This window comes from Mesocricetus auratus, unplaced genomic scaffold (genome assembly GCF_017639785.1).
Source record: "Mesocricetus auratus isolate SY011 unplaced genomic scaffold, BCM_Maur_2.0 Super-Scaffold_100003, whole genome shotgun sequence".
NCBI classification, from domain to species: Eukaryota; Metazoa; Chordata; class Mammalia; order Rodentia; family Cricetidae; genus Mesocricetus; species Mesocricetus auratus.
Window position 1 is genome coordinate 78,213,157 of NW_024429188.1, and position 21,765 is coordinate 78,234,921.

A 21,765-nucleotide genomic window follows, 5' to 3' on the forward strand; every position below is an offset into this window, starting at 1 on the left:
CTGTTTCAGCTTTCTGAATAGCTGAGACTACAGTTGTGAACACAGTGTGAGCAGTTCAAATTTACTAAGCAAATATCACAGACCTGCTTTGATTTTAAATGTTAAGAAAAAGAAATGAAGATAATACACATTAGCAAATATCACAGACCTGCTTTGATTTTAAATGTTAAGGAAAATAAATGAAGATAATACACATTAGGTTTAATGTGGATTGCCCGTTCTCACATGGTGCTGCATCCCTCAGCTAGGTTTTACCTTTTCTCCTCTCCAATTGGCTACTCTCTTCTTCAGTCTTCTTATAGAATGACAATATGTCATAGTACTCTCTGTTCCTGTGTGTGTGGAAGGCTCCTGCACATTTCTCTACCATGTCAGAGTCAGATTTTTAAGTCTAGTAGGTACATTCTTCTCTTCCTATTATCACCCCAGTCAGCCCTCTTGTCCTCCTTGTATACAATCCATTCTCTATAAAGATGGAAGCCATTAAAACTTGTTCCTTGTTCTATTAATACATAGTCTTACTGTCCAAACTCTCAGGTATGTTGGCTTTCTTGTAACATATTGTATATAATTTATGCATTTCCACCTATATGTGGACTATTTCTCATGTCTAAAATGTCATCCCCCTCTTCATCAACTGACACAATTTTGTTAAGACAAATTAATATTCGACAGTTTCCCTCACTTAATCCGACTATAACCATCTCCTAATCTTCTTAAGCATTGAATGCAAATAGAGTTAAGGACTTAGCTGATATCTGTAGCTATAATCTGATCATTATCAATGACAGTCATTGTTAAATTACAAAAATACTTTTCTGTCACTTGGTAAGTATCTGTTCTCTCAAAATGTTCCACTCCTCATGCTCATTTAATTGTCCTGTCTACTCCAGCCCTTCTCCATGGTGCCCATCTATCCATTACCCAGCATCTGTAAGGGTGACTATTACACTATTACTGCTGACACTATAGGGGACTTGAAACCCTCCTGAACTTAAACCTTGACAGCATAAATTCTGGCAGCTTGACTAATGGCTACCAGATTGTCTGATGGTTAAAATTACCATACCTGCTTGTTACACTAATCCTTGAAATTGAAATATTGGTGTGGACCATCAACTTTTCAAAGATCAAAACCATATCATAGTCATCTCTACTTCCTAAAAGAGTGATTGGCAATCACCAATACATGTTTTCTTCAGAGATGGTAAGAAGCAGAGGAGTACAGGAGGTGTGGTATAAAAGAAAAGGAGAGAAAAGAAGAACAGAAGGGAGAAGGGGAGATGGAGAAAAGAATGCCTCAGACCACTTCATCTTACCACTCCTCAGGCTCACCACGACTTATACTTTACTTTCCAATCTCTTCCTCCACAAAGGAATTATTTCTACTTTCTTTTCTTATCTATCATGGGGAAGCAAGCATTTTTTCCACACATATATTCCTTTACCATATTGCAACTGTTGTCAGAAACCTCAGAGAATATTTGTACTCCTATATTTTATTTCCTGTCTAAAGATCCACTAGGGAACAAAGCAAAATTCCAAACCAAACATTGAAAGTGATAAATACAAAATTAATACTAGTCATAAACCTCCACCAAGAAAATTCACTTAGACATTCTCAAGATCATTATTTTTCCTTCTCATTCTCACACTAAAATATGAACTCCCTGTTTCCCCATATATTCTCCATGTTATGCTCTTTATATATTCCCAATGCTAACAGCTGCCCAAGCACACAGTTGAGATCCTCAATAAATACTTGTGGAATGAGTAAATGTGATGGGGAAAGTCCTTCTGTACATATGTTTGTCTTATTGGTTGATAAATAAAGCACTGTTGGCCAATAGGAAGCAAGATACGTGGGACTATGAGTCGAGGAGGAATCTGGGAAATGTAGTGAAGAGTAGAGAGTCACCATGTGTTCCCAGGAAGAGAGGATGCATGAGGCTGGTGTCCTGAGAATGATAAGTCCTTGTAAAGATATATAGATTAGTAGTTATGGGTTAATTAAGTCAGAGCTAGCCAACAAGAAACCATAGGAAGTGGCCAACAGCTTCATAATTAATATAGCGTCCTGCATGTTCATTTGGGACTGATGCGTCTCTGGAAGAATGCTTGTTACATAAGTGAAAGTGAAAATGATATGTATTTAAGTTCAAATAGTGAAGACTCCAAGGACTGGAAGTGTTCTTGGAAGTCATCCTTATCAAAAGCGCAACAGAAATATTCATCTTTGTGCTTTAATTAACTATGCTCTTGCTAAGCAAGACCTTTCAAAACATTTCCACATATACATGATAAACCCATTTCATAATCACTTTTATTTTCCCTTTTTGTCCTCTTTCTACCTACTACATTTTTATAGTATATATGCAGACAAAATTTCCACATACTATAACTTATATGAGTGTCTTTTACAAATCTATATGTTCAATAAGCAATTATTTCTCATGTTTCTGATGGTTAAATGTATTCTACCTTCCAAATAATCATCTTAAGGACAACTGTCAGGGGTCTGCAGAGATGGTATTCTTCCAGAGGAACCAAATTCAGTTCTCAGCACCACAGTACCTCCTCCAGTTTTGGGTAGACCTCAAGCCTCTAGTTTCTGTGGACACATGCACTCTTGTGCACATACTCACACACAAACACGTATACATGATCAAAAGTAATAAAAATAATTCTTTGGGAGCCCACTCCACATAGAGGGATAATCTCTAAGCTTAGACAAACGGGGAAGGGCCTAGGCCCTGCTCCAAATGATATGACAGACTTTGAAGATCCCCCATGAAAGGCCTCACCCTCCCTGGGGAGCAGAAAGGGGATGGGGTAGGGAGTGGGGGGGAGCAGGGGAGGAGGGGAGGAAGAGGGAACTGGGATTGACATGTGAAACAAGTTTATCTCTAATTTAAATAAAAAAGAAAAAACTATTCTCAAAATATAACCATGTTAAGTTTCTCTGAGAAGCCTTCTGAACTGGAGGATTGACTATGTACTCTAAACACTTTTCAGTTGCCTCTAAGTGGATGCTTTCTCTTCCTAACATTTTATAAGTCCCCCTCCTCTGAGGCCAGGGAATGTATTTTTTATCCCCTCCACAGTGCAAAGGATTCAGCAATTAAAGCTGAATGAAGAATTTTTCATTTAAGCAAAATTCTACCTAAGGTGATGAAACCAGAAGACAATGTATAATTTTGTGTAAAAGATGAAATACCAGTTTATTCAGTACATTTATTGCTATTTAGGGGCTTTCTAGTTGACAGGCATTGTTAGAGATCACATTTTGTTTAGGCTTGTTAATCATTCTTCCTTGTCAAAAATTTCCATGTGAGGTATATTAAAAGAGCAACAATACAGGACAATAAATCATGATTATAAATGTATCACAGGGTACGTTTACAATATTTAATTTTTCCCTTAATGATATGTTCCTTCTTTCCTTTAAATACACCATCAGGAAGGATCATGACCTGTTTTATAAAGAATGTAATTTGAGTTTAGGAGTTAGAAAGTGAAATATCTGTGGTTGTGTATTTCAGGTCCTTTATGAAATTTGAGACTAACGAGGTAAAAAAGAAACCAGTGAAAAATAATTTCATTTTTGGTCTGTGAAAAAGGAAAGTTTTTCTTCTGTCTCAGTGTGCTGGTCCCTTCATTTGTGATGATGTATAAAAATATTCATGACTGCATTTGTTTAAGTGTTGATAGTTACATGAATATTCTGTAGTTATTTAAACTATGCACCCTTATGTATATATATACACATGTTTATGGTCTACTTTACAACCAACAGAGATATTAGCAGAAAAATTGCTTCAATACCTCAGTTTTACTTAAAGTCAGTCATTCTTTTGACTAAGTAATATTCTGGAAGGACTAATGTTAACATTTGAATACTGTGTTTAACAAATAAATGTTATTTCTGATATAAAGTATCTCTTGGAACACAAAATTAATACTTATTAACTAGAGACAAAATTAATTTTTGCAAACTTAAAAAGATTTCTTGAATACTTGTTTTAAGACCCACCTAAAGATTTTTGTTACATGGTTCAACACTCCCCTGGAGTCTTCAAGGACCAAAGGATACTCCAAAAGTGAGTTGCATAAAATAGAAAACCTAGATAGTATAGAACCTCACTGTAAAAGCTGATATTTAAACAAGGAAGATCTTACATTTCTCTTAGAACATCCTTTTTCTATCATTTTGTACCCTGTGTCTATATATGTGCATGATAAACTTGTGGGGTTAGTGTAATTTTTTCTTATCACTAACATAGTAAATTTCTTGAGGATAGAGACAATCTCTTGTTTCTCTCCCATGTGCCTTTCGTGGGTTAGTTCTGTAGTCACCTGATACTTCTGCTTTCTTAGAAAATGCATATATGTCACATTCTGTTAGCTTGTTACTCCTTTGTCTCATCACTTTTATATCCAGAGGAATGTGCTGGAGGATATAAGCATATAAGAATGTATTGTCCTATGATACAGATGTTCTAGAGACATTTATAACCATTAATTGTATGTTTCAGAGTATTTTACAGTAACAGTTATTAAAATATAACTATTAAAGCATAATGTTGTTTAAGAAATCTTTTTAAAAATTGTTACAAATCAATTTTGAAAGTTTTCAGACATCTAGGTTTAATACTTGGTCAGCTGGTCACTGTGTAGGCTCTTGCCAAAAGCAAAAGCAAGGTATGATGAATCAGTAATTGAGAAATTGTCCTTGGTTTTATATTATTTGTAATACAAATTATTTTGTTATGTACAGTCTTTATGTGAAATGAAAGTCTAAAATGTTAAAATATAATCATCTATGGCATTTGGAAAGCATATAGACACTTTGAGCAGCTGGAATGCAACGTGTCTCTTAACTTTTCCATGTCCCTCTTCAGCTATGGCTAAGTGCTATTACTTCACAAGGATTGCACAAGTATGTTTTATCTTTGTTTTATGGTTTTGAGTACTCACTTGCAAGTTCTCAACCTTTATATACAAGGATTCACGATTCCCTCAACCTTCATCAGAGAAGCTTCGTGCAGTAGGTGGTAAGTAATAGAGACCCACAACTGGTCAACATGCAGAGAATAAGAGACTTTGGAAAGCTCAACTCCAAACAAATTATCTGAGTTCCACAAAATCAAGCCAACCAAAAGCCCGTTATGAATGGGGGAGGGTCGCATGAAGTTCTACCCCTAGCTGAGAAGCTATTGAGAACTGATGGGCTCTGGTTTTCTCAGGCAGGCAGGCCTAGACAGGCTACCCATGGTTAAGCAGGTGGCCCCACTCCCACGAACATACATGTAGTAGTAAGTTGGTAGGAGCTGTAAAAAACAAAACAACAACAACAACAAAACCAAAAACACATATAAGAAAGTTGTGAGTTGCAGGGGAAGGACAAGGGAGAAAGCGGAGGAGGGGGAATGTGTGATTTGACTAAAACATGTGTGAGTACACGAAATACTCAAAACAATAAAAAAACAGTAAGAGGGTAGTCACATGCCTTCAAATGTTTCTAATGGAGATTGAAAGAACTGGCATATATTTTTCAGTTTCTATGTATTCAAATTGTTCCATATTTGACACCACTAGCTCCAAGAAAGCTGTATTATGACATATGAGCCATTATCTTAACACTTTTTCTATTTGTTATTTTATGAGATTATAGTACAATTGCATTACTTCCCTCCTTCCTTTTCCTCCCTCTAAATCCTCTCCTGTACCCCTTTCTTTCTCTCTCAAATTCATGTCTGATTTTACTTTCATTGTTGTTGCATATAGATGTATATGTACATGTAAACATGTGTGTATGTATGTGTAAATATGTGTATTTATGTGTATGTATATGTATATATACATATGTACATATATATTTCTCAGCATATAAATGCAACCAGTTCGAGCTGTATAATGTTACATGTATGCATGTTTTCAAGACTGACCATTTGGTATTGGATAACCAATTGGTATTCTTTTCCCTGGGGAAGAGTTTTTTTCTCCACTCTCGGCATCATCATTTCCCTGTAGTTCTTTGTTTAGGGCTGAGGCATCCTGAGCTTTCCCCTTTCCATGTCAACATATCTATTGATGTCCCACTTGTTCAGCTTATGTTTAGGCAGCCATGTTCATGACTTTATGGGTGTAACATCTGGCATTTCTGGTAGACACAATCTCACACCAACCAAATGAACCTTGTAATACTTGGAGACTTGATCCTAAGAGAGAATCTCCAGTACACCAGGGAAACTGTAAGGATGTGAAAGACTATGAAGATGAAGAAACTAAAGCTAGAACACAAAGGGCTCTGTGGACTTAAGAAGAACCCACTGGATGGGGATAATAGAATTAATTTTGGTTTTTACAAAAGGTCACTTTCTAAACCTCCCTTTACAGCAATTATAGTGGGTAAGTTCTACAGGGGTACTTGAAAGCATCTTATTCCTGGCCACACACACTATTTTTTCACTTGCTGATATATATATATATATATATATATATATATATATATATATATATTCCCTATTTACTGAGGTCATACAGTCAAGAGGCACAAGCAGAACTTTTGTTGGTTTCACCTGACTCCCAAACATATACTCTCCATTCTTCCCCTTTGTATACCAATCATTTCACTGGTATTCAGCTGTCCACTTCATGTTCTAATCATCTTTTGAAACTTTCATCTCAAGAAGAAAGGACAAAAGAACTCTCAGGATGCACTTAATTTTTTTTCTAAGCAGAAAAAATAAGAGTCCCATGGATCTAGAGAAAAAAGTTGAGTGTTCCACTTAGAGAAAATCAGATTCACAATGGATTTTTTGTACAAGATGACCTGCACTCAGTGTAGCTAATGCTATTTTCCAGAACTTTGATTATGGGACATGAAAAATATAATACAATAAAGTAGAAAAAGGTTAAGGTAGATGCACACCAAATAGGGTACAATAGTTAATACAAGTAAATACTACAAAAAGGAAAGCTCTTTCCAGTAAGTCAAATGTAACCAATTACTAGAGAATGTTTTCCATAAAAATGGTTTCAATAATAGCTATAGCTAAACAAAAAGATGTGTCTTCACAAACACACACAAAAACATGGAACATGATTTGGGAACATGCAACAAGTATTTCCCAGCAATGCTGCATCTATCTATAAGTACACAATAAATGAATTGAGGTCTAACCAAATCCATTTGTTTTGTGAACCTCATGATGTGGAAAATCAAATGACTCAAGGAAGCATAGCAATCAACATCCATCTTAACAGTAACAAAAATGAATAGTTACCCTACCTAACTCAGTAAGCAGACAAGTGCTCCTGTGGTACAGCTTAGATGCTCCAAAAATACTTTAAATGTTGGGGTGGGGGAGCCTTACAGAAAGTTGGAAGATATAACCCATGTCGTATAATCTTGTGGTCACAAATTACAAATATATAAACTACAAAAACAATATAAACACAAGTATAGCATAGATTGCTCTCATATCTTCAATATGGCTTCAGAGGCTGGTATGAACCACAGGGGGCAAAATTAACTTGAGTATAAAATATGGGGATTGTTGAAGAGAAAGAGGGGATATCTGTAGCACCTATTTCCTAAGGAATTACCAAAACAAAACAACATTCCTTTTTAAAAATGGCAACAGCACTTAACTCTTACTTTTGAAATCATTAGATACACAATTCTTAGGTCAGTGCTTTCAGCAGAGACAACTCTAGCTCCAGGTGTGCGTCATAATTGTCTGAGGTCAATCAGGACATTCTATCCTCCTGGCATTAGTGACTGACTTAAGAGTGGGTATGTAACCCAAGCCTAAGCCAATTAGTACATCTTACTCTTCAGGGCCCAGTAATTAATTTGAAGTTGATAAAGGAGTTGGTTATCGTTAACTACTACACACTCTAATAATGCATAGACTGATGTATTCTTAGTTGCTAGTGCAGTATGAGGTGACAAAACTTTATAACCATTCTTACTAAATCAAATTGTGGTGGAGGGAGCCTGGCTCAATTGTATGTGGTCCTTGGGGGTTAGTATGGACACCACTGGGACTACAGTTGAGATTCAGAGTGAATCTGGATCCTTGATAACATCACTAAACCGCTAGACCAATCCTTGCCTAAAGCTATTATCTGACATTTTCCAGCTCAATAAGCTAATAAATTTTGTTTATTGTTGGAGACAGCTTAAGGTTATCTTTTTCAGTGCTTATAGCAGAGAATCCTATGAATACTTCATGAGCTTGTAATAATATAAAGGTAAGAAATGAGATCAGATTTTGACAAAACATTCATTTGACTAAAGGATTCATGTTGATGAACACTGGACAATCATATCGGATAACTAAGAGAGCTCAAATTACAGAGAAATGTGAGCAATACGATCTGGATTTGTTGGGCAATTTGAAGTAATGACTTCTTCTTGAAGAAAAGATAATGACATGAATGAAGTGGTGACCTAGCATTATCGATCAGACTGAGGTATGCGTTTATTGTAGGGGAAAGGACAAGAGCACAAGGAAGCCCTCAAGGAGAAGGTTAAGAGCTAGGCATATGAGAATAATGATGGAAAAAGGAAAGATAGATGAGAGACCTTGGAAGACAAAGTAGTACTTAGTAACATGGACTCTAGAGAGAGATTTTCTGAGCTTGCAGCTGCCTTCTGCTATTGCTAATTGTTCTCTCCAATACCATGGTTTAGTCACTAATGGTATCACTTCAATTTAACTATTCATGTCATCTTCTCATTCAGTTTTGAAACTTTAATCTTCTGACATTCAACTTCTCATGTGTAAAATGGGACATAAAATAGGAGCTATTCCTTGAAGTCATCCTTGTGATTAAATGTGAAAGTACTCAAAATGTCCAGAAGAGAGTGTAGCACACAGTAGTGTTACTAAATGCTAGCTAGTACGCAAATGCTTTGCCAAGATGGATTCTATATTGCCTAGTGGGTTACTTGAATAACAACAACAGAAATGAAAGAGAGATTAAGAATATATGAGTTTTAGCTGCAGCTTTGCTTCATGAGAAGTAGTGAAGTCAAGCAACTTCTTGACCTTCTAAGAAGATCGTGATTAGTCATTTGTGAAAAATCTATGTTTGAATTAGGTAATCTGCATGGTTGTCTTTAGATCTAATATTTCACGAGTTCATAAAATCTATGTAAAATTCTAGAAAGAAAAAACGTTAAAGAAACTTGGCCATGCTAATCTTTTTTCACAACAGTTTGTGAAGGAGACTGAGTATCAAACTGTTTAAATGACTTTTTCAAGGTGTACAATTAAACGTAGCACTCGAAGGCAGATCTTCAAACTCTGAACTACATGCCATTTATTATGACCTGCTATCTTCAAGCTAAAAGGTTCAGCTGTAGCTTTTGGCTACTCTAGAATCAGTCTGGTCTTTGTCAATAAAACCAGAAATTGCAAATACAACACAGTATCAAATGTAATGTATTGCACATTACTGGGGACTTTTCCCATCTTCATGGGGGCAGTGATTGTGGAACTGAGAAGAAAAAGATCCCTTAAAATGGTGGGCTAAAATGGTAAAAGGTCCTTTGATGAGATTAAATCATCAGTATCATACCACAGAGTCCTATAGGGGTGAATATACCACTGAGATATATTAGTGAGAAATTATGATAATAGATTACATGTTAGCAGCTATGACTGTCCAGTGCAAACAACCATGTATATGATAATAATGAAGCACATATACCACAATAAAGCTATATAATGGTCATTTTCTATTTGCTGGATCAGACTCAAGTGATAGCAGTTCAAAAAGGATAGGCCATTGCACATTTAGATATGAAAATATAAGAAAATACAGTTGAAGAGGCCCAGCAAAATACTCCACATAGAAACTGAAGGCCCAAATTCATAGGCTAATATTTTATAGCATATTATTTATTTCTTACAAAGAAAAAAGTGGATAATCCAAATTCTTCAGAATCCAAAGAACTTTTACAATTGAAGGTGACATAGAAAGGCTAGGCCTCTCTTGAACAAAATGTCACCAGGAATCTTCTATTTATTTTAAAAAAATAGAAAATCAATAAAGCAATCTAGGAGAAAAGGCAGGCTAGTATAGATCCCACTAGAGTAAAAGAAACTAAAGAAAAGCATGGAAAATAGGTCAGGGCCAAAACAGAGGTACAAAGAAAATTGGGGGCAATCTAGGATGACAATTTTTTAAATGAACAATTGACATATATAGGGAGCTAAAAATAAGTAAGAGCACAATATAAATACAAATAATTTTGTGGGTTTTCTGGAAGTTTTCAAGAAAAAATAGCTGAACCTAAATGTAGTCCGGCATGTAGGGAGGAATGTATAACAAGTTCTTAAGCAACCTAGTAGGAAAAAAATGCTAGCCTCTTAAAATGGACGGCTCCTTACACACTCCACCAACTCCAGCCTAGATGTATGGAGAAATAACAGTCCTTGTGTATCCAGGATACCGTGATCTGTGAATATTCAAGTCCCTTACAGAAAATGTTGTAGTATCTGCGTATTACTCATGTGCAGTATGCTGTATGTTTTAATGATCTCTAGATCATTATTTATAATACCTCACACAATGCAAATTCGCTGTAATTAATCATCACTATGTTATAATGTCTGGGAATGTCGAGCAGGAAAAAACTCTACATGTTCACTAGCAATGCAAGACATTCAGTCTGAAGTTAGTTGAGTCCAACAACATGGCACATATAGAGAGATGGTTTTATTTTGCTGTTTGTATATGGTTATATACATACTGAAAACATAAAATTAGAAAAGAAAAGGGAAACAAATTCTGGGTGGAAAGGAGTAACATTTTGTTAATGTAAGGTATACAAATAAAGTTAATAATTTATCGTTATTATAGAAGACTTCAAAGCATAAAAATAATTTTTGTAGTATATCATCCAGGCAATGTTGATATTTTGAAAAAACTTCGGCTACTCACAAATACACAAGTCAAGTATTACATTGGGGAGGAAATTCCAATTGAGGTTTGCATAAAACAAACCGATTTACATATAATGAGATTTGTAGCACTCAAAATAAAAAATATAGCATTGAGAGATGAAAAATAGCTACAGAGAATAGCACAGAAGAGGAATTTACTTTTTCTAACTTTTGTAAGCAAGAAAACCAGAAGTACCTATATAATCTCATTATTTTATTTTAGGATAGATAGTGGTGGTAAAGTGTTGCTGTTGCTAATTTTTTAAACATACTTCAGTGATATCCAGCCCCACAAGAGTACTTTATAAAGCTACTTCAAAAAGACCAAGATTATGTCCAGTATATAAAAAACGATTTAACAAACAAAGCCTGACCTCCCCGTGGCTATGAAAGAAAGCAAAAGAAACTTGATAAAGTGGCAGAACTTGGAGCATGTTTTCAAAAGTGAAAAGAAATCTTAAATACACAGACAAGTAAAATGTAATCTATTTCAATGGTCAGTATAACTAGTATTTCCTTTCAAATAAGTCATCTGAGACAAGAGAATTCTCATGACTTTGAGGCCAGCCTGGGCTACATGGTGAGTTTAATATTAGTCTAGGCTATAAAGTGAAAGCCTATGAAAAAAGAAGAAGAAGAAAGAAATGTCAAAATCAGGAAGTGACAAAGAGAATCACTGGGGCCACTTTATAATCATGTTATACAAAAGATGCATCAGGTATGAGCTGTGGCAGTGTAAAGACCAAATAAGTGGTGGGTGGTTTCTTCACTGAGGAAGCTACGAAAGAAATTTGATAATAGAACTGAAACTTGCAATAGCATACTACAGACATCCAAGTGCAGTTATGGTAGAAAGTTCTAAACGATATCAGGTGTCATTTACTCAATTATCTTGAAGAAACTGAAAAGTTAAAAAGTAGTATGGTAACTTGCAGCCATTTACATTTGCCAAAAACAGGAGTGAAAAATTTTCAACATAATTGACATCCATCAATTTATCAGAATCCGCTAAAAAATTGCTTTAAGGATTTACTTCCATAATTAGTCACCCAAAAAAATGAACAGAACGAAGGTGAGTGAATCCTGGAATATATGTTGAAGAGCAAGAAACAACCTAGCAGAAATCAACTCCTTCTCTCTTCTCTCTTCAAAGTCCTCTACCACTTTCTTAAATACATGGATGGCTCTATTAAAACCATGTTCATCTCAGAAAATTGGTGTTCTCTGACAACTTTCTAGGCAGAAAATATTGTAAAAACCTTTGTCTCTTCAGTATTTGTTTATGACAGGTGCTTCCTAATGATGAAAGAGGCCCTGTATCTTCAGAAATGTTTGTGATTTGAGTAGGCATCATTACCCACGCTAGCATAATCTTGTCAATATAAACTGAAATCTCGGTAACCTACACCTGTTGCCTTGTTCCGATATTATTTCATCACATAAGTAGAGCAACAAAATATCAGTAAAATTATGTAATATCACTTTAAGAAGTAAATTCAAAGCTATTTCCAAGGAAGATAAGAACATGCCATGTTCGCCAATGTTCAGATTTCTGGTTTTCCCTTGGAAGTAGTTGACTTATGCAGTCATGTTCTGTAAAAGTTTTCATCATTTTGCTGCTGTGTTGCATAACAAAAATGCCACTTTTTAGTTGATATCCTCTTGATAAACCAAAAAACATTTTTTATCCCCTTAAGTCTTAACCGTTTATGTGCTGATACAATGGTTTTTGTAAGTGAACTTTTATTATAACCCCACGCTCATGTGCATATGGGATAGCACTGATTGAACACAGTGGAGAAAGATACACAGCAGAGGTGGAATTCAAGAGAGATGGAAAGAGGGAATGAGGGGTGGATATGATCAAGATACACTGTGTACACTTGAAGCTTTTGAAGAATGCATTTAAATTTAAAATAAATATCTACAGACTTTAGCCAGTGTCCTTCGATAGTGTGTCACCATGCAAAACATAATATTAAAAACAGGTAATTTATACAATCTTCCTATATTGTTTAGATTTTACCCGTTTTACTCTGTCATTATAAAAGTCATAAATGTTGTCCTATTGTAACCACACCCACTTCTGTCGTATACCCTTTACAACTACCAACTGTTATTTGTCTTCTATGTTTATACTTCTGTCGTCTCAATTATATTATACAAATATAATTATATAGCACAGAACATTTTGAGATTGGCCTTTTAATCGAGTATAATTTCCTAGATATGCATGAGTTTTTGTTTTGTATTATTTTGATGTTTCACCTTTTCTCACTATTTTAAAATTAGCATAGAAAGTAATATGTTTCCCTATACCAGTTTCATAATACTTTTGGTTGTTGTTCTTCCTGTTTCTCAGCCACATCTCTCAGTCTCAAGTTCTACTCATGCTCTTCCATGCCTGCCTTTCACCTTCCATCTTCATACTACATGGTTCTACTACTTTCTCCCCCACCCTTAAGGCCTCTTATCATCTCCTAGCTTCATGACATCATTGTCAAAGAAGTTGAGGTTTCTCACTAATTATAAAGACAAGTGAATTTCCAAAGTGGTAATAAAAAACAGAAACACAAGCAGCTGATGATGACTGACAGAAGGGATAACCTCCTTTATTTGTTGTCCAATGCAGAGTGGTCAGTGTTGAAGCCATTTACATACAGCAACAAAACTGGCTCAGAATATATGAATATATATATACATATATATTCAATGTAACAATAATAATCAAATAAAAAGAAACTATCAACTTGAGGGTCAGGGAGACATAGGAGAGGAGATGCAAGGCAGGGTAACTGGGAGGGGCTGGAAGGAGGAAATGGAGGGATGAAAGTATTAATTCCATTACAGTTTTTTAAAGTGAAAATACAAACAAACAACAGAAAAGTAGAATATTTCACTTGCAATACACATTCACACTTTGAAATATTGAGCCCTCCAGTCCATAGCAAATAACATTCTGCTTTATTATAGCTCTCCTAATTTGCCTCAGTCAAGCAGAAAGATAGCATTACAATTTTCAATAACATTTTAAGTATACTAGTAAACAGACCTGTACTTAAGCTTTTTCTTATAAACTATGAAGCAATTAATAATCTCAAAAATTTCAAAGTTGTCTTTCGTAATCTGATCTTCAGCAAGAAATGAAATTAAAATGATAATACAGATTTTTGGAGAATTGATTTGTTTTCCACTAATGATGCATTGTCTCTAGTCACTCTAGTGACTTGGGAGAAATTTTATTGTTAGCTATAGCTATTCCAAAATTAAAATGTGCCTTTAAAGAAAAAGTTTTTACCAGTAAAACATTTTTCATGCAAACAAAATATAGGAAAACACAAGCCCCTCTACTTACTAGCTCCTTGAAATTATGTGAGGTTGCATTTATAACAACTACAACACCATATGCTCAAACTGATTCTCCATCTGAAAAAGCAATAATACTTTAAGTCAAACATTTTTAAGTATCTTAGTGCCTTTTATGATTAACCAGAGTGAGGATTTGTTAGGCCAGTGCTGAAGTTTTAAGAAGTTGAAACCCCAAGTTTAGATGGAGTATTGAAACTCTCAAGCTGGTAATAATTGTCAAACCAGATGAAATTAAACATTTGTTTTTGGAGAATAGACAGAAGAGTAAGCCAAGCTCCAGAGATCCTCAAAGTGGAGTCAGTTAGAATCCCTATCCATGAATGTGGCGTTTCAAATGTTTGAGCATGACTTACGAGCAAATCTGTTTCCTCAGTACAACAAAAGGAAAATTGATTGTCTTCAGCATAAGTGTTGAATGTGATTGAAAAAAGTATTATCTCTGAAACTCATGATGAGAAGAAATCTTCAATTTTAGCAGTTTTTAGTAAACAAACAAACATGTTGGACATCTTCTATCAGAGACGTCCAAGACTTCAAACAAATTATTTCAGACTACTAGTTTTGTTTAATATCACAAACATGGAAGCAAAACATATTCTGTGATCAGCTACTTACCACTCAATAAACTTTTACTGATTAAATTTTAAAACAGGCAATTGATAACCAAGACTCCATATACTCAAATTGTTAAAAAGCCAAAGATACTATGAATAAGAGCAAAAACAAATTCAAAAGAGCCAAAGTAAGCTTTACTAAAGCTCAAATCTTGGAAATTTAAAATACAAATCTATAAAATCTACAAGAAGATATAGCAGAAAATCTATATGGTCATTAGTTTTATGATAACTACTTAGATATAACAGCAAAACAGAATATATAAAAGAAAAAGTGATAATTGAGCTTCATTAAAATGAAAACCTTTTGTTCTGCAGCTGACATTGCAACTGACCATGCAGCTATCCACAGTGAGCCGGTGGGAAGACTTGGAAGTTAATAGTGATTCTTCTCTTGCAGATGACCGGAGTTCAGTTCCCAGCACCCATAACAGGAGACTCACAACCACCTGTTACTCTAACTCCAGGGGGATCTGATACCCTTTTCTGGCCTCCCTGGGCACCTGCTCTGACATGTGCAATCCCCCTTCCCCGTATAACTTTTTAAAAAGAACATCCACAGTCTAGGAAAAATTCTTTACAAAACATGTATCAAAGGACTAGTAGCCAAAACATACAAGGAAATTTTAAAGTGCAACAATAAGAAAACAAATCAAGAAAGGATTGTAGGACCCAGTGGTGTCAAGGACACTACAAGACAACTTGCAGGACCAACTAGCTGGAGCTCATAGGGGCTTGCAGAGAATGAACAGATAATCAGGGAGCCTACATGGGACTGACCTAGGCCCTTTGCACATATGTGACAGTTGTGTAGCTTGATCCTCTTGTAGGACTCCTAACAATGGGAGCAGGGGCTGTCCCTGATTCTTTTAAAGGCTTTTAAGACCCCATGCCTCATATTAGGTCACCTTGTCCAGCCTTAATACAAGGAGAGGTGCTTAGTCTTACTGCAACTTAAGATGCCATATTTTGTTGATATCCATGGGAGACCTGCCTTTTCCTAAACAAAAACAAAGGAGGAGTGGATTAGTGGGTGGGAGCAGAAGGGGGATGAGGAAAGGACTGGGAGGAGAGGATGGAGAGGGAACTGTGGCCTGGATATAAGATAGATAGATAGATTTATTATTAAATAGAAAGCTAGGAACTGTTGAGTACTCAGTCCCAAATGGGATATCTATCTAAGCTTACCACCAGCAGCCTACCCAACAAAGGTCATGGAAGAGACAGAAAAAAGAAATAAGAGCTAGAGGATTGGGAGGAGTCCTGTGAAATGCTGTCTTTTGGGCATGGTATGGCGATTATAATCATGAACCAATTATTGCTTCTGGAACCTTCATTGGATCTGCACAAGGTGAAGCCAACAAGATCAATCAACATTCTAGCTACATCACTAATTGGGGTCAGTTGGTTGCCAAAAAAATTAAAGGAGAGTACATGAAGATGGGAAAGGGATGAGTTAAGAAAATGGTATAGCCAGATGAAGTTACATCTTACACACGCACAGACACACACACGTGTGAGTATATACATACATACATACATATGAAGTTGTTGATGATGATGAGTTGATGAATAATAAGATTGCAACACACACACACACACACACACACACACACACACACACACACGCACACAAAACCCCAGAGACAGATATTGGGGGCCAAGCTTCAAGCTAAAGATCAGAAAAACCAAGCAGCCAAGTCACTAGCTCTTATCTCAACCTCAGGCTGAAAGGATGAATCCTGTTTCCACAAGCTCTCACTGCTGCGGCTTCTCAGTGTGGCTGAAGAATCAATCTCCACATGAGACCACTTGCTTTTTATACCTCCCTACTGCTGGAATTAAAGGCATGTGATCCCAGGTGCTGAGATCATCTTTGTATGAGCTGTTTCTCCTTAGGACTGGATCAATTTCCTGTAATTCCGTGTGACCTTGAACTAACAGAGATTCAGCTACCTCTATCTCCCAAGTGGGGGGATTAAAGGTGTGTACCACCACCTAGTTTCTATAGCTAACAAGTGTGACTGGTTTTGCTTTCCGTACCCTTAGGCAAGCTTTAATAAATCATAAAAATATATCACCACATAAAATATAGTCTAAAAATGAGTACATAAATAAAAAATAAATGGCATAAGCCACCAGGCCATACAAAATGAATAAAGTATTATCTTTAGTTGTACACTTAATTTTTAAAAATTTATTTGCCTTGAAATGGCTCAGTGAGTAAGAGTACTTACTTATCTTGCAGAAGATCCAGGTTCAGCTCTCAGCACATATATGGTGATTCACAACCACCTGTAACTCCAGTTCCAGGGAATCTGACGCCATCTTCTGACTTTTGTAATCATCATGCACACACACGGTGCACATACATACATACAGGCAAAACACTCATACAGATAAAAATAAAATAAACCTCAAAATTGTTTACAGCTATGTAACACTATCATATTAAGTTTAAACACATTTGTAGCATTCTGTAAGTTTTGTATACTTCCCTACTAATAACTATCTCAAGTGACATACTTTTAAGTAGACTTCTTGAGAAATAATTCACATCTCTCACAATTAGCACATTTGAAAGAACAATTTACTATCTTTCTAAAGTTTTAGCATCATTACTAAAAATTGTGGAGCATTTTCATCACTACAGAAAAAAAGAAAACATTTCCCAAGAGCAGGTACTCCCATTATCTCCAAATGCCTACTAATCTGCTTCCAGTCCCTATTAATTTGCCTGTTCTGGTAATTTTGTGTAAATAGAATCATACAAAATTCAGTCTTTTGAATATGGTTTCTTTGACTTGCAATAAACAAGACCTATTCATGTTACATTTCATTACTTATTATGAGTGAATAATATTCCCTTGAGTAAACATACTACTTTTGAATAGATAAATTCAAAATAGGATAGATATCAGACCACTGAACGTATGCTTCCTCTATTTAATTACTAGAAATAATACTGTTATGAATACTCTTGTATGTGATATTCTAGACATGTTTTAATTAATCTTGAGTAAATATGTAGGAATTATGGGATCATATTTTGGAGCTATATTTAAAGGATTGCCATGCCAGATTATTGCCAAAGTGGTACTACATTTACACACCTACTCTCAATATATGAGGGTTCCAATTTTTTTCATGTCCCCACTAGAACAGTTTGTTTTCTTTTATTTTTCCTCCTTATTTTGGTTATAGTCGTCATAGTGAATATGAAGTAGTATATGTTTGTGATTTTGATTTTAGTTTCTTAGGGGAAAATACTTTTGATTTTTTTTAAACTCAAGGACAATTTTATTAGAGTTTTAAAGAAAAGCTTCATAGTGGCAAACTGTAAATCTAAGCATCTGCCCAGAAGAAGAGGATGGAGAAGAGAAAGCACAAGAGGTGGGGAGGGGAGGGGAGCATGAATTTGAATTGAGCCAGCTTGGAGGTTAGCCACAAGGTCAACAGGCAGCCAAATGGCAGGGAGAGGAGGGAGAATTAGAGAAAGAATGAAGCACAACATATTAGGGAAATAGCGCGTGGGCTGCACCTCTGGGACTGTTAGGAGCAGGAATTCTGAGAAGAAAATTGTTGGATCATATTAAAAAATGATTAGTCCTATCTCTTCAGTATGGCTTAAAGTGGCTTAGGCTCTCATAGGATGGCTCCTCCTTCCTATTGGTGGTCCTGACTTCCTGGGGGTCTGTTAGCCAGATGACTGACCTGTGTAACTGGATTCATTCTCTCATATCTACATAACTTGGAATGCTAGGTGTTAAGATAGGTGGCACAAGGTGAACCTTGGCATGTGGGTCATGTCCAATATGACAGGCAGGCAGGCAGAACTTGCTTACATGAGAAGTTTTACTGGGAGAGGGGAAGCGAGGGGAGGGAGGGAGGGAGGGAGGGAGAGTAGGAGGGAGGGAGAGAGACAGACAGACAGACAGACAGACAGACAGACAGACAGACAGACAGACAGAGCTGGACCTTTTACAGGGTACTGCTTGCCAAGCACTCATGGGTGATACACTCTGCTAGGTCCCCAGGGGGCAGATGAATGCTATCACTGGGATTCAGTGCATGTGCCATCACTGCCCGGCTTTTCATGAGCATATCTTGATTGGGTTCTTTCTCAGGGTTTTTCTTTGATCTTCTAGGCAGAATTTCAAGAGTGATGAACCAAGGATTCATTTTGAGGCCTTTTGATAGCTGTTGGAGTGGCTAAAATCTATCTTCAGCAATATCTTATAGTTTTCATCATAAAATACACATTTACTGAATTTAGTTCTATTTGAATATTTGTTTTCTATGATTAATGGTATTTTAATATTCACAGTATCTTTATTCTGTACTATATGAATGTAATTATTTTTATGGACAGATTTTTGTGTCCATCTCCTTTGCTAAATGCTAGTGATTTCTCTGCACTGATTGTGTATATTTTGGGTATGTTGTATTATCTAAGAAAATTTGTAGCTTTTTTCTTCCCGTTTTTTTCCCTTCTTTCTGTTCTTTATGCATTTACTGTATTTTATTTCAATTTCACATTGTATTCTATTGTTCTAGCTAGGTTCCTTAGTACAAGGAAGCATGGAAGTTGTAATAATGGACAGCCTTGACCTTCTACATGATCTTTAAATATATTTTCTTCTTTTTTGATGAATACATGCGCTCTTCTAAAGAATGTTTCAGGTCCCTTTTATCAGATAAGAAGTTTGCTCATACTTTAAATTTTCTATTATTTTTTCCTTTTCCACTAAAAGCATAGAAGCTATAAATTTTCTTCTATTGACTTATGTCTAGTTCATGGGTTTTCTTATGTTATTTTTAAACTTACCTCTATTTTCTAATTGAGTTTTGATTCCTTCTTTGACTGCCAATTATTTGGCAGTGTGTCTTAATTTCCTACATTTGGGAATTTTCTAGTATTGATTTCTTCTGAATAATTTTTATTCTCTTAATGGTGTCTTCCCAAAGCAATAGATTATATTTTGATGAAGTTACACCCATTGGCTTCTCTTTTTTGCGTTAATTATTTCTTTTATCTTTTGAGAGTATAATTACATTTTCTTCCCTTTCCCATTTCTCCCTCCACACCCTCCCATACACCCCTCTTTGCTCTCTTTCACTAATTGTTGTTACATGAACATAATTATATGCATACACATATTTATTCCTAATACAACATTCTTAGTCTGTATAGTGTTTCTTATATATAAATTTTCAGTTTACCACATGGTTTTGGATACCAGTTTTTCCCTCTCTCAGCATTCCTTAGTTGCTTGTAATGCTTTGTCTAGGGTTGATGCCTCCTGGCCTGTTCTTTATCCTCTTGAGCATATCTATTGCTGTCCCTGCTCAGCTCCTGTTTAGGCAGTCAAACTGGTGAGCCTTTATGGGTGTGGCACATGACATTCTTAGGAGACAATCTCTCATAGCAAACTCTCTGATTAGCTTCTTTATGGATCATGTGTACAATACCATATCTAAGAAAGTTTTGCCTAACTAGTAATTGTTTTTTTCTCTGTTTTTGCCTGGAAGTTTTAGTTTTAGGTTTGAATCAAAACCTATGGTCACATTTGAGTTTAGTTTTAATGAGGATATAAGGTAAGGATAAATGACCAAGGAGTTTTTGTTGTTTTTTTTCAATTTGGATGACTAGTCATTTCCAAAACTTTATTCAAAAAAAGTTTTCTGTTTCTTGAAAGTTTGCACCTTTATTACATATATACTGTTTTGTTTCATCAATCTATGTCTGTTCTTTCACAAATACTACATTACTCTGATTACCATCACATTGAGATGAATTTTTCATTCAGGACATGTGAGTTATGTCTGATTTGAGTCATTTTCCATTCTTTTAAAGACTCTTAAACATAATTTATTCTCGTTTATAGGCTAGAAATCAGAAATCCAGGGCAGCTAATTGATCCAACCAAGGTTATACATCAGGATAGCTAAGACTTAGTGGAGTTAGAACCCAAATATTTTGCTCTAAATCAATGTTCTTTTCACTATCCATTACACTTTCAAAAGCTACATTCTGGAAGAGAGAAGGTACTCATTTGTTATGAATAAACTTCATCAAGCTTTACATCCCTTGAGTACCAGGGCAAATTGTAAGGGGTATTAAGCAAAGGATGTTAGGTGCACATTGAGAGTTTAGACAATCCTTTCTGAGCATCCTCTAAAACTGCCATAAAGGAAACATAAAGCACAGAGGACCAAGGGACAACACACATAGAAACATAGAGAGCGTGTCTTTTTTACTTTACCTTTCTACACATGTCAACTTACCCTTGGGACACTGAACCTGCCACACTACTCCAAGACTCAGCTTAACCAATTTGGAGACTTTCTTATTCCAAAAGGAGAACGCTTCTATGTTTCTCACAACAGAAAAAAATGGCAGCAGTATTCAATTCTAGTATTTTCTATTTCTGGATTGCTATCCAGGCTGCAGTGAGAATGTGGAAATTTCACATTAGCCAAACAAATGAACTTCAGAACCTCTCTTTAAGTGGAACACTCCTCCACTGCTGGTGGGAGTGCCAACTGGTACAACCACTTTGGAAATCAGTATGGAGATTCCTCAGGAAAATGGGCATCAGTCTACCACAAGACCCAGCAATTCCACTCTTAGGCATATACCCAAAAGATGCACATTCATATAACAAGGATGTCTGTTCCACTATGTTCATAGCAGCATTATTTGTAATAATCTGGAAGCAACCTAGATGCCCCTCAACTGAAGAGTGGATAGAGAAAATGTGGTTCATTTACACAATGGAGTACTACTCAGCAGGAAAAAAAACACAGTGGAATCC